The 13,891-nt window shown below is 36.4% G+C and overlaps 1 long non-coding RNA gene across 1 annotated transcript in view; it reads right to left on the bottom strand.

The window, feature by feature from the left end:
• The window catches only part of LOC145722365 (uncharacterized), a 179,279-nt gene that overhangs the window by 4,976 nt on the left and 160,412 nt on the right, over positions 1-13,891 (bottom strand). The window contains exon 6 of the long non-coding RNA XR_014146587.1: positions 7,130-7,245. This is a non-coding gene — a long non-coding RNA (uncharacterized LOC145722365). The remainder of the gene's footprint in view (positions 1-7,129; positions 7,246-13,891) is intronic.

The following is a 13,891-nucleotide window of genomic DNA, read 5'->3' as shown; positions in this document are numbered from 1 at the left end:
TTTTATATTTCGATCCATCTGACCCTCAATCCTAGTAAGCATTTGCAGCAGTAAAAAAAAGAAAAAAAAAATGTGAGATATTAACCAAGATGTTTTACTTGCATTTCTATGGCCCTGCCCTATTTTGTGAGCAACAAACAGTAGCTCAGGGAGTACTTAGAAAGAGCACAGAAAGCAAATGGTCAGGCTTGACTTCTGAATTCTAAAATAAAGACCTGAAACTTGTAGCAATAACAAAGATCTTAAAAGTTTTTTTATTTGCAAGTATGGACTTTTCTCTACTTTCAAATGGTTGTCCTGAAAATCCAGGCATAATAGTATGCCTTTAGAAAAATAAATTTTAAAATTTTGAATAAGGAGTGCTTGGAATCCTGCTTTCCTGAAGTTTTCTAAACTTTTTATCTTTAGTATGGAAATTTTTTATTCAAGTTTATTTCCTGTGAGTTATATCCATTCATTTACCTTTCTAGTTTTTATACTTTATTTGCTAATAGAACTTTAGGAAAACGACTCATCAAAAAAGTCTGCTTTACTTAATAGAAATCATAGCACTCTTACACTGTTTCTATACACACGCTTGCCTTTTCCCAGTTTTACCCTTTTCCCTGTTAAGCTTCACCTGCCTGAGATTTCTGCCCCCTTTCTCTTTGCTTTAAATAATTCCTGTTCCTCCTCAACACCCTGTTTGAAACCCATCTTTCTCTCCAAATGCCCACGGCAACAATTATCAGTGAAATTCATGGGTCATAAATCTTGTGCTATTTTGTCATAATTTTTCTCTTGAACTACTTGAACTACTTTGTAATATTTTATTATTATGTTCTTTTCAAGAATAGTACTCTATTTCTGCAACTAGATTATAAAATTTTGGAGAGAACTGTGTTCTCCACCTTTATATCCACCAAAAACCACATCAATGGTTTGCAAGGAGTAAATGCTAAGAACACATTTGATATGGTATCTTATCCTTTAGTGATGATGATAATCATAATAGTAATAATATAATTTATTAAGCATGTGCTATGTGCCAGGTGCTGTGCCAATCCCTGCAAGCGTATTATCTCCTGTAATTCTCACAACAAGCTTATGAGTCTGGTTCCATTGTTATCTTTATCGTATAGCAGGTAAAACAGACTGTAGAGTTGTTAAGTAATTTATTCTAGCCATACAGCCACAAGTGGAAAAATCAGAACTCAGTTTTATCCTTTATGCTAAATTTCTGCTTGTAGGAACCCACCTCTAGTACCAAGTAGACAAAATCTTATTATCCATTTCTTAATGTCATTGTTTTAGGAAAACTATTCTTTATCAGTAACAAATCTCCATTCAAGTGTCTGTATCCCCCAAGAACAACAAGAAAGCACTCTGAAATAGGCACCTTAAGTAAGAAGTAGATGATGTTAAAGTTGCTTCATGGCTTTAATGAAGTAATATAAATATCTAGGGGAAAAAACTAAATCACATAAATAGAAAACATTATGAACCAGAACTTTACAATAAATAATGATAAATAGTAGACAAGGATTTCTAAATATTTTATAAATAGTAGACAAGGACTTCTAAATATCAGAGCTAGTGATAATTCTGAAAAACAACAAGGCAGTCTAAAAATACAACATGGAGTAAAAGAATCATTGTCAACTAAATCACTGTGAGAGAGAAAAGTGTTTTTTTAAACAACCTCTTAATAGGATCTGGAATTGGTGAAATCATTTACATGTGAATCATAAGTAAAGAAAATAAAGACAAAGAGATTATAAAGTACTTTGAGCACAGTACTATCTGTTCTTGGTTTATTACTTCTGACAAACAACTCTTACAAATAAAAAGAGCATGAAATGTTTGGGGAACTGTAAATAGTTTGGGTTCTAATAAGAACTTTCAAAACTAATATATCCAAAACAAATTCTTGATCTTCCTCCAAAGTCTATCCCTCCTCAATTTTCCTCATTTCAGGAAACATCATTGCCTCTTCCAAGTTCTGCACTTTTTTTTTTTTAAAGATTTTATTTATTTATTTATTAGAGAGCGAGCGAGAGAGAAACAGCATGAGAGGGGGGAGGGTCAGAGGGAGAAGCATGCTCCCCGCCGAGCCGGGAGCCTGATGCGGGGCTCAATCCCGGGACTCCGGGATCATGACCTGAGCCGAAGGCAGTCGCTCAACCGACTGAGCCACCCAGGCGCCCCTCAAGTTCTGCACTTTTCCCTGTTACATTTCAGCAGCCTGAAATTTCTTCCCCCTTCCTCTTGGCTTTAAACAAATCCTGCTCCTCAATATCCAGTTTAAATCCTACCATGTTTTCCCAAAGTCCTCCATGATCACCCCAAGTGAGAACATCACCTCTCTCTCACTTCTGAATGTTCACAGCAACCATTGTCAATGCAATGCATGAATCACAAGAATTTAGGCCAAACCCTGGAATCCTCCTGAACTTTCTGTCTCTTTCTGCTCTTTCTGTCACATCCCCCATGCAATGCATCAGTCAATCCCATCATCTTTCCTTTGAAATGTATCCTGAAGTCTATCACTACTCATCATCTTCACTACTTTGACCTACTCCAAACCACTGCCATATTGTGCTGGGACTATTGCAATAGCCTCCTAAATGGCCTTCCAGCTTCTACCTCGCCATTCTTACCACTTTCCCCAACACACACACACACACACACACACACACACAAACACACACAAGCCAGAGTGTTCTTTTGAAAATGTGCTGGGTTATATCACTCTTCAAACTTCTCCAGGGATCTCAATTGCACTTGAGGAAAAAATCCAAAATCCTTGGCATGGACTACAAGGCCCACCAGCACCCACCACCACACCTATCTAATCTTCCTCTAGTTTTGCTGTGAACCTAAAAGTACCCCCCACAAAATAGTCTTTTTTTAAAAAAAGTAATATCAGTGGATAAAAATTACTTCACAGAGTTGCTGTGAAGGTTATATTATTCTCAATAACACATGTAAAGTATCTAATAAACTGACCAGCCTATTATAGGCCTTCAATAAATGTTCACAAATACGTGTTTTTCATATTGCTGTATTTTTTTATTTTATGCAAATGGGACAATATGGCTGCCTAGAGTGTGATCATTTAATCCTGTAATCCAAGAGGTATGAAACACAATAATTGTCAGTTTACAAATTGAAAGAGAGATAAGTATAGGTCTATTAGTTTGCATTGTTTAAAATAATAATCTACCTCTGAGATTCTGCAGAAAAAGAAAATAACCTCATAAAAACTCAGATTATTGTGGTCTTGATCACATTATAGACTAAGTCTTCTCTCCCATATCATACCTACACAAAGTCAAGGTGCTTGAAGGATCACTTTTCGGGATAATTTTACTTCAGTAAAATACGTTATGTAGATGGTATCTATTTTCTACCTCATATTTCCCGGAAATGAATTATTTAGAAAGAAATGAGTAGATCCTATTCCAGTAAGTGCAGACCAGCATTTTTTGCCATTTAATGTTTTAAGAATATTTGAGTATTTTCTGACTACAATCCAAATTCAGTGCAAACAGTCAAGTAGCACACAGAGACCCCATTATCAAGTCTTTCTGCTCACCAAGAGGATGAATAATATAATGAGACATGTTAATTATTTGCTTTCCAGCAGCTGTGATTGATTAGTTTTGACTGGTACATTTTGCTAATATGTTAGAGTACAGTAAATATTGGGGCCTGTTATTTTTTCCAGGGCAAGGAAGCCATGGTCCCTAATGACTTAACTTCATTTGTAGCTTTCTCTACAATCTGCCAAAGTGTTGGTTTATCCAGGTTAATCTCTTTACCAAATAAATTTCTGTGAATTTCATGTTACCAGACTGATCATTAAGTTCAGGTGAGTCTTCAGAGCTCTCTGTCTTAGAAAAGTTGACATCTCTCTCTCTCTCTCTCTCACACACACACACACACACACACACACACACTGCAGTTTATGACTTAACAACATATATAACCAAACCTATGGAGGTACTAAGAAATCCCAGCTACCATATATACATTTTTTCTTTATACTTAAGAATATCTTTTTAAAACATGTTCAGTTTTTTTTTAACAACCAAATGCCTTTTCTGGGACCATGCATAATTGCACCAGACCTAGTATTAGATTTGAAAACTTTAAACTGATTGTGAAGAGTTTTTAATCATGGCCATCTAGAAGAAACTGTCACTTGAGCAGTGTTTCTCAACCTTTTTTCTGTCGTCATCCCTGTAAGGAGCCTTCTTAGACATTTTTGTTTTCCTAATTGCCCCCTCCCCATGAAATGTTGATACCTCAGATACATATCTGGTTATATCTGGTTATGTACTGTAGCCCTTTAAAAGGCCACAAACCATTGTAATTTCTGAGATTTTTTGATCCTCCAAGAACCAATTTTCACCCATTGGGGGCAGTATCACCACTGATGAGAATGCATTCACTAGAGTCTTCACTGTATTTCCTCTTCACCATATTCTCATATTCCATATTTCATATTCTCATTTGGATACATGACCTCCTCTATATCTTATGTTTCTCATACAAACTGGTGAAATAGTAATAGGCATAACCTTCAAGTCTAGGTCACTCCCTAAAGGAGGTAGACAAGACAATGTACATGATACAAACATACTTTATCCCCTTTCCCCACCTCCCAAATAACACATGCTGACCCAGACATAAGCAACCTTAAGGCAATCTTGAAGGAAGAAAGAAATCTCAAAAGAGTCATGTGCAAATTGTGCTTTGCAGAAAGACTGAATGGCTTGAATCTACAGTCTACTTACTTTAATGAAGCTTTAGTGTCCACATCAATTAAATGGAAATACCATTGGTTATCTCTTGCCCATTCATTCATTTAACAAATATTTGTTACCTCCATCAAAACCCCTATGAAGACAATCAAAAATACCTATTGAGCAAATAGGGTAAGTTTCCTGAACTTACTGCAGGAAGCAAGAACACCACTTTTGCAGTCTTAAAATCTTCAAAGGTAGAAAATTAGGGGAGGATATTTATAGGATTATAGGTTATATTGGTTACAGGTTATAGGATGCATCCTGAATGATTTTAAGGTAGTTCTTGAAAAGCAGAGAAACAGTGGGGATTGGGAAGAGTTAATGACATAACTTTGGATTGGTGGTCCCAGTGAAGTTGAGGTCTTGAAATGAGTATGGTGAGGAAGTTATTTTTCAAAGCAGTCCTAGGAGCAACCTCCCCAATTTTATATGTCACCTGTTTTAATTAGTTTGTGGTCTTAGCTTCCTGGAACAACAACAAAAAAAAAAAAAAATTTTTTTTTTTTTTGCTTGGTCCTGGTATCACATAACACAGTAACTGAGATTTGTTTCGTTTCTCACCTCCTGCAATATGTTGGACGTTAATTTAGGAACTAAAGATATAGCTGTGAACAAGACAAGTTCTCTGCCTTCAAGAAGCTTCTACTCTAGCAAGAAAAAATAGCTTTGAATATGATATCACATAGAACAAATCTTTTGAAGACATGTAAGTTGCTAGGGAAGTAAATATCAGAGCAAATTCATTAATGAGGACATTATAAGAAAATGTCATTTTATAAATTGTCTTGAAGAGTCTCTAAAACATGATAAGAAGGATCCTTGAGAATGTCCACTGGCTTTTTGGTGTCTGGGCTTGAACATGAAAGACAGGATGGGGTAGTTTACTGTTTTTCCATTGTGACTTTGGAGTGATCTATAGGTCATCACTATAATCTATAGATTAAATGATTTCATTTAATTTTGCCCCAGATACTTTTAAGCCCCAGCTAGGAACTGCAACAGTCTTCACAAAATTCTACAGAAGACCCTGCCTCACCTTCTGAGTTTGGGAGGGCATGCATAAAGCAAGGAATAGAAGCTTGATCAAGACTATCATCTAAAAACTATTAGTTATAGTTAACCCAAACTGGGATTAAAGTCTATAAAAATCTATAGTTTTTAGATTTCATAAATGTTGCGTTTTAGTAGGTCAGAATATCAGACATGCATGTTTAAGAATCACACCTAAGTGGTGTGATTGAAGTCTTGATAGAAGTCTTTGGAGTCCAAAGGGCTTAATTCCTATATTGTCCATACAGGAAAGCAAATCCCACTGGCAATTGCAATCTAGAATTACTGAAGCACTAAAAGTTAAATAAATCTACTCAAGAAACTCAAATCCAGGAACATAGGACAATTTAATTTCATGAAATTATTGCTTTGGCTCCATCTCTTCTGGCTCAGCTTTGACAGATCCTCTGGACAGATCATCCATGAGCCAACAACTCCCACCACATTCTGCCCTCTCCAATCTGGCAGGCCCACTTGTACCCTTCTCCCTCCCCCACTAAAACTGGCTTCATCTCCAACATACCCATTTTGGAAATAGCCATCACACCAGGCCCACCAAGCAAACCTGCACTAAGATGTCTCCAAATGTTCTGGCCCATCACTTACTAATATTGTGACCCTAAGCCTCTCAAATTCTTGTGCTTGACTTTCCTCACCTATAAAATGGGGGTACTAATAATATCTAGCTTGGAGAGCTGTTCTGAGGTTTAAGTAAGATAATGCATGAAAAGGTGTTAGCACAGTAACTAAAAAACAAATAACTATGAATTTTAGCTGTGATTATTATTCATGCCCTCAACATGGCTCTCCAATTTTGTCTTTTCTTGAATGCTGCTGAATCTAACAGAATCTTGACTCTCATCACCTCGCACCTCATAGCTTACTATTTTAACAGCTTTCCCACTGGTTTTCTTACCACCATTTTTTTCTTTTTTATTCATCTTAGACAGTAGTAATTAACCATCCTCTTCTCTCAACTGCCCATCCCATCAAGTTTCTGGCTGGTACACATTCTAGTGCCTCACTTTCAAGGTTTTCTGTAACCTGACTCTACTAAACCAACCTAGACCCATTCTTAATTAATAATGAGTGTCCTCTTTTTGGTAGTTTTTAGTTGTAACCAATGGTTAGAGAAAGACAAAGCCTGTAGATCTTCTTTCTCAAGCCTTGACACTCCAAGTACCTCAGAATGAAAGCAAGACTGAGAGTTGGTTCTATTACCTATGCAAATAGACATTTGACCCAGCCCAAATAGACATTTGAGACATTTGAAACAGCCGTATCACCTATAAGCTCATGAAGGTCCATCTCTCTATTCTTTCTGGTGTTCCAGCAGTGTTCTGTATAGAAAATTTCCTTGAAGCAGATTCTATGCCATTTCTTCCCCAGCCTTGAGATATAACTGACATAAAACATTGTGTAAGTTTGTGTATAACATGTTGATCTAGTACATTTATATATTGCAAAATAATTACCACCACAGCACTAACATCTCTGTCACATCCCCTAATTACCATTTTTGTGTGTGTGGTGAGAACATTTAAGGTCTACTCTCTTCATAACTTTCAAGTATATAATACAGTATGATTAACTATCATTGCCATCCTATACATTAGATCCTCAGAACTTATTCATCTTATAACTGGAAGTTATACCCTTTGACCAACATCTCCCCATCTCCCCACCCACCACTCTATTCTAATGGCAAGATTCAATTAACCTTCTGGTCTGAGTCAGACAACAATATCCTCTGCTGAACAATTGAAAATAGGACAGGTTCAGAATCCTAAGCCTACAGGGCCTGTCCAAAGCATGTGGTCTGAGCTGGACTCACTAGATCTTCATGCCTTCTTTATGTACCAGCCGCCATGCCTCTACAAAATTTCCAGCCTGATACATCCTCATTTTGTGGACTTAAAAATAATATCTAATATCTATTATAGTAATTAATAAAGCAACTGATATTAATTGAAGTAAAGATAGTGAAGTTCTCTGCCTACCTGGGGCTCTAAATTTGGGGCCACTGCATCATATCTTTCATATACTGACAAACCACCTCTGGAGTATATACTTCTAAGATACCTCAAATGTTAATTAATGGACCTTAGGGTATAGATTAAATTTACACCTTCTATGCTGAAGTATTTAACAATAAATTGCAGAACATCTAATATACTTACCCTGTTCCCCAACACACATATTCATCTAGAGCAGGGTTTCTCAACCTTGGCACTACTGACATTTTGGCCTATATAATTCTCTATTGTGGGGGATGTGCATTGTACGATATTCAGCATATACCTGGTATCTACCCATGAAATGCCAGGAGCACCCTCCTCCAGCTGTGATAAGCAAAAATATTTACAAACATTATCAAATGTCCCAGAGAGGGAAAACCGCCCCGAGTTGAGCACTACTGCTCTAATCTAGGCTTACTCCTGAAGGCCATCCCCAGCCTCCAGGCTATTTTTCTTTCTTTACTTTTGCTTACATGAACCCCCAGTCTTAGAAGTTACCTTCTCGGGGCACCTGGGTGGCTCAGTTGGTTAGGCGACTGCCTTTGACTCAGGTCATGATCTCAGGGTCCTGGGATCGAGCCTGGCATTGGACTCCCTGCTCAGTGGGGAGCCTGCATCCCCCTCTCCTGCTCCCCTGCTTGTTCTCTCTCTGTGTCAAATAAATAAGTAAAATCTTTAAAAAAAGTTACCTCCTCCACTCTCCTACTTACATATGACCCAGCCTCTAAGACAACAAACACCTCAAAAAACTAAATGAAGCTCTCAGAAGTGATTTGTTTGGTCTAGTGATGCAGTTTCTGGATCACTGTAGTCCCCATAGTTCTGGTTATCTTATAGTTCCTGACTCTTGCTACTAACCTCATTTATGTTACCTGCCTGGCCCTATAAGAATTTGCTGTGACACCTGTACCTTAATATTAAGTATAAATCATTCTTCCATGAAATTTCCCACTCACTATGTCCATACTTAACCTCATCCTTCTCTGGAGAAGTTTTACACTCCGAAGAAAAAAAAAAATTCAACACATTCTGGTACCAAAATTTTCCTGCAGCTTAACTGGCTCCTGTTAACAGAAGTAAACTATTAAACCAGGATATACAAAAGTCATTTATTCTTTAAAATAGTCACAGGGGGGCACCTGGGTGGCTCAGTCATTAAGCGTCTGCCTTCGACTCAGGTCATGATCCCGGGGTCCTGGGATCGAGCCCTGCATCAGGATCCCTGCTCCACAGGAAGCCTTCTTCTCCCTTTCCCACCCACCCCCCTTGTGTTCCCTCTCTTGCTGTCTCTCTCTCTCTCTCTGTCAAAATAAATAAATAAATCTTTAAAAAATAAATAAAAAATAAAATAGTCACAGAAATCACAAGTTGGTAGGCTGGCTAAAAAATTATTCACCTAGTTAACATAGAGTATAAGCAGTCCTGTAATTTTTAGAAGATCAACACACATAGAAGACAGAGTTCTTAATAAAAATTCATGTGGGAGGGTCCATTTACATAGCAATCTATGAAGCTGTTTGTATTAGGTGAAGGGAACAGGTAAATTGTGAACTCCTAGCTTAAAAAAAAATTTTTTAATGCTCTTGTTTCTAAAAATAACCCCTATCATATTACATCAAGAACATCATAAAAGCAAATGTTGACAAAATACAATGTTAAGTGAAACATGGCTGTTCTCAGCAAGGCTTAATAAACATAGCAGGAGTTACAACAAATTAATGATTAATAAAGCACTGTGAAGATGCAATGATGTATCTGTGCATATATTATAAATGTAGGTTAAATCATGTAAAAATAGTCCTACCTGAATCCAATTTATAATATGTAAGGAAGGTTTTACAGTTTTTCCTAAAATACAAATGAGATAAAAATTTGGCAACTTTATATGGAAGTATAGTTAACAATGCAAAAAAATATTCCCAAACTGAGAAATGTGTTATGAACTTTGTGAATTATCTACTTTTTGTAAATATAAATAATGTCTATTGATTATCTCACCCCCTCCTTTCTCCATTCTACATCTCTTTTTTTTATTCCTATATCAAACATTTTACAATGTTACAGCCCAGCCAGACATCCTCCCGGAAGAAAACCTCCTCTTAGATAATATGGCATTTGCTGACTCACACAACCACCCTTGGAGGTAGTTATATTCAGCTTATAGATGGGAAAACAAAATCTCAGAGAACTTAATAATATCATCTAACTTTTTAGGTAGAAAATGTAGAACACAAACTCAGGCATACCTGACTCCAAATGTATAGTCTTTAAGCTACTCATGCTGCTCATCAGTTTTCTCACTCTTAACAAACATATAGAGGTCAGTAGGGTCCACCTAGTTCAGTTATCTGTATATAATCATCTTAAAGTGTTCTTTGTGTGAAATTTCCTGGCATGTTATGAGATAACCAGAACTTTATTTTTTTGAATTTATTTATTTGTATTTAAATTCAATTAACATATAATGTATTATTGGTTTCAGAGGTAGAGGTCAGTGATTCATCAGTCTTATATAATATCCATTACATCATGTGTCCTCTTAATGTCCATCACCCAGTTACCCCATCCCCCCACCCCCTCCCCTCCAGCAACCCTCAGTTTGTTTCCTATGCTTAAGAGTGAGATAACCAGAACTTTAATTGAGAATAGGATAACAAATATTCCTTAATGTGAGTAAGGTATATATGGATATGTATAGAGATATTACTATATATGTTGGAATGTATAAAATAAATGAGTGACATCCATCATATGCATAACATTTCTAAGTATTCAGTGGATGAAAATGAGGATCTCAAAATTCCATACGCCTCTCACAGTGGAACTGGTAAAACACTTTAATTAATGTGACTAGGAGAATAGTCTCCATTCTGGTCTGGGTTTCTCTCTTTTTTTTTTTTTTTTTTTGGCATCCTCTTTTTCTTTAATGAATATTTCACTGTTTTTGTGTCATGCTGGCTTATTATGGAATGTGGGTTTATTGAGCATCAGGATCTTTCTTTTTCACACACTGAAAGTTCAATTATGAGCTCTATCATTGTATTCTAAAAATATTTACTCATAATGACTACTCAGTATTTGCCAATCACTGTGTTAAATACATTACATCTATTATCTCATATCACATTTATAGAACCTTGCAAGGTAAATCTTTGTACTATCATTGTGTGGCTGAGGACATCGAGGCTTACGGATACTGTATGAATTCCAACGTCACACAGATGGGAGGGGGTAGGCTGGAATTCAGATGCAGAACTGTCTAATTCCAAACTGTATACTCAACTGCCTTGTGGTACAGCTGAGGAGGGAATGTTTCTCTGCAAAGAAGCTTTGCAAAATGTCAGCTGCATGCTTCACATGCTAACCAAGACTTGTTCCCTTCCTCTGTTTACGTGGCATTCTGGGTTCTGCGTGAGGCAACGATTCTTTATGCCAAAGGAAAGAGTGCTTTAGTCAGTTCCCTATAAAGGAAGGAGGGCTAATGTTTTTCTATGGAGAAAAATACAACTTCCAGATTAATGATCAACATGAAAACAAATTATCATTGGGCAAATATTTCCTATGCATTAAATGTTTTCCAGGTATAGTGTTCAGGGGATGTTGTTGGTTAATTCTATCTAAATGGGGGTTACATTTTAACCAATTTATTTTATCAATTTCTACATTATATACAACTTACATTTCTAATTAAGTCCTACAATTCATTTAGTTAATATCAGTTTAAATGAATAATGTAAAATAATATTAGCTATATAAAATAAATTAAATTACATAGAACTTAATTTCCCCTTCAGTCTAACTAGATTCAAGGATATTAAAGATCCTTAAAAATGCTTCAAGTGGAAATTTGAACTTCTAGTAGGAATGTTATAATTCACATACTGAAAAGTGCCTTGTCATGTACACATGAAACCTATGACCTCTTTTCACTATACTACGTTGAGATTCCTAGGAAAGGAGAGGACAGTTAGATTCCCAGGAAAGGATTTTGCTACTCTGTCTCCAACTCCTTTGTGGTTCCCACTGAAGGCAATGGCATCACTTACAAAAATGTAATTCTGTAATGTTATGAAGCTTACTGGCCCACCTGAGCTAAATTCACAAATTCCATTTTCTTCTCACCATGCTAAAACCAGCTGAATTATCTGGTCTTCAAAGCAAGACAGGTTTACTCTGCCAGTCTAAGGCCTAGAGGAATTATTATGTAGTAATTTTCCAGGTTGGTTTTTTTTTAAGATTTTATTTATTCACTTTAGAGAGAGAGCATGAGCAGGAGGAGCAGAGGGAGAGAGACAAGCAGACTCAAATCTTGTCATGGGACTCGATCCATGACCTTGAGATCATGACCTGAGCTGAAATCAAGAGTTGGATGCTTAACCTACTGAGCCACCCAAGCACCCCTCAGGTTTTTTGTTGTTTTTTTTAAGCCTAATTAAATGTTGTTTTAAAGTTTATATCAAGGAATTTATTTTGCAGTGGAAATTTACCCCCTGGATACTTAGTCAAGTTTTTTTTTCCCCCTAAATATTTATAAAGCAGTATGCTGGAAGTCACATATCAGAGATCTATTACAATACAACTTTTAATAGAAAAGCGAGTGCATTTTAGCCAAAATCCACATACTTGACATGGGATGACTACATCTGCTATTTTCAGTTAAATACTTCCTCTACCTGGAGAGGTTCTTGTCCTGGAAGGCATTTCAAAACATGAAGTGCTAATATCTTTTTTTAAAAAATAGAGTGAGTGAGTGACAATATTCTAAAACCCTTGCCGGGAAGAAGAGAAATGCTAAATATAGATTGAGAAAATCCATCTTATTTGGGAGATTAAATCAGACCTATATAAACACCTGAAGTCATATAGCAACATTCTACCACAAACCAGTCAATTGTTACATTTTCAAAATTCTGTAATTCCTGTTTCATCATATGCTTTTATAATCACTGTGCCCTTTTCCAACAATTCACCAGGTCCCCAAATTATTGCTCTTTACATAAATTGATAAAGCTCAGAAAAACTGATTCACTAGCTAAAAGGGGTAATCCTGGAGTACACACAAAACAGGATTTAAAAAAAAAAAAACAAAACAGGGCAACTGGGTGGCTCAGTCGGTTAGGTGTCTGCCTTTGGCTCAGGGGTGATCCCAGGGTCCTGGGATCAAGCCCCACGTGGGTTTCTCTCTGATCAGCAGGGAGTCGGCTTCTCCCTCCCCCTCTGCCTACCACTCCACCTGCTTGTGCCTTGAGTTTTCTCGAGCTCTGTCTGTCAAATAAAAAATAAATAAAATCCTTTAAAAAAAAATCAGGGTATTCTAGTGAAAAAGAAAAAAGCAAATATTCTCACTTAAGTTTCAAAACACTAACTAAATTCCAGTGTCATACAGCATTAATTCTAACATTCAGTGATCCTCTGTAACATTACATCATCTTTCTCATGCACAAACATATTTGATCTTTATAGTCATTCCTTGAGGAGACTGTTATTATTATAATCTCCATTTTATAAATGAGTAAACAATAACTCAGAAAGCTGAAGTGTCTCCTGGGAATTAAACTCAGGTCTCAGACTAGATGTGCTTTCTAAGGCAGGCAAGCCCTTTTAAAAATGAGGATAAATCATTACTGAAGAATGAGGATTAAGGTCATACTGCACTTTGGAAAACCCACCTGCTGTTCTGTGTGTAGTGACTCTTCTGTGATTCTATAAAACAAGACTATTTCCACAGTCCTTCATATGCCGGTATAATAGTAACAAAAAGGTTAGAAAAAAAAAAAGAAAAAGAAAAAAAAAAAGGTTAGATTGTCTGATTATAGTGAACTTTATTAAATAACACACTCCTCATAAATTTCTATCTCAATAGTAAAAGGTTACCCTCATATTTGGAAGTTTTTAGTTGCAGAGTAATAGTCATTGCCCAAGGAAGAAACCAAAAGGATATGACTTAAGTTTCTTAGCGAAAGTGTTTTCTTTTTTTTTAAAAAAAAAAAAAAAAAGAAGAAGATAGCAGAAGGGGAAGAATGAAGGGGG

Source organism: Leptonychotes weddellii, chromosome 6 (assembly GCF_054177405.1).
Source record: "Leptonychotes weddellii isolate Sample4059 chromosome 6, ASM5417740v2, whole genome shotgun sequence".
Lineage (NCBI taxonomy): Eukaryota > Metazoa > Chordata > Mammalia > Carnivora > Phocidae > Leptonychotes > Leptonychotes weddellii.
Note: the sequence above shows the minus strand (reverse complement) of the source record. Positions and strands in the feature narration are given on the sequence as shown.